Source organism: Sinocyclocheilus grahami, unplaced genomic scaffold (genome assembly GCF_001515645.1).
Source record: "Sinocyclocheilus grahami isolate Dianchi unplaced genomic scaffold, SAMN03320097.WGS_v1.1 scaffold1148.1, whole genome shotgun sequence".
Lineage (NCBI taxonomy): Eukaryota > Metazoa > Chordata > Actinopteri > Cypriniformes > Cyprinidae > Sinocyclocheilus > Sinocyclocheilus grahami.
The window spans coordinates 34675-35159 of record NW_015506327.1 but is presented as its reverse complement, the minus strand read 5'-3'; the positions used below and the strand labels follow the sequence as shown (position 1 = coordinate 35159).

At 34.2% G+C, this 485-nt stretch overlaps 1 long non-coding RNA gene across 1 annotated transcript in view; it reads left to right on the top strand.

The window, feature by feature from the left end:
• The window catches only part of LOC107567332 (uncharacterized), a 12006-nt gene continuing 11521 nt past the window's right edge, over positions 1–485 (top strand). Inside the window, exon 1 of the long non-coding RNA XR_001606630.1 lies at positions 1–56. This is a non-coding gene — a long non-coding RNA (uncharacterized lncRNA). The remainder of the gene's footprint in view (positions 57–485) is intronic.

Here is a 485-nt window from a genome sequence, read left to right as displayed (position 1 = left end):
TTGTGTTGATGTGGAGCAGGTGGCAGAGGAGGCGGTCCTGCTTGGTTGGGAAGCTGGTCTATTGGAAGAGGAGAGACAGAGGTATTAGTGGAGCTTGTTACAGAATTCTGCTTTACACAAAGCCCAGGCGGATTGTGTGCTTGTTTCAGATCGCATTGGGTTAAATGGGATTCTTTACAGGATGATTTGGTCCTATGAACACCTTCAAATCTTCACTTCACTCCGTCCAGCTTCATTTAAGAGAGAGGAGAAGCTAAACACTACATTATGAGAATCACACGGTTTACTGCAATGTGATTTAATTTGTGAATTAAAATAACATTAAAAAAATCAGTATTTAGCATACTTCTGAATGCTGTATTGTTGAGTATTGCAGGTAATGTTACAAGTCTGATTATTTCTGAGAAATAACAAAAATGTGAAAAAATAAATAAATAAATAAATAAATATATATATATATATATGTATATATATATATATATATA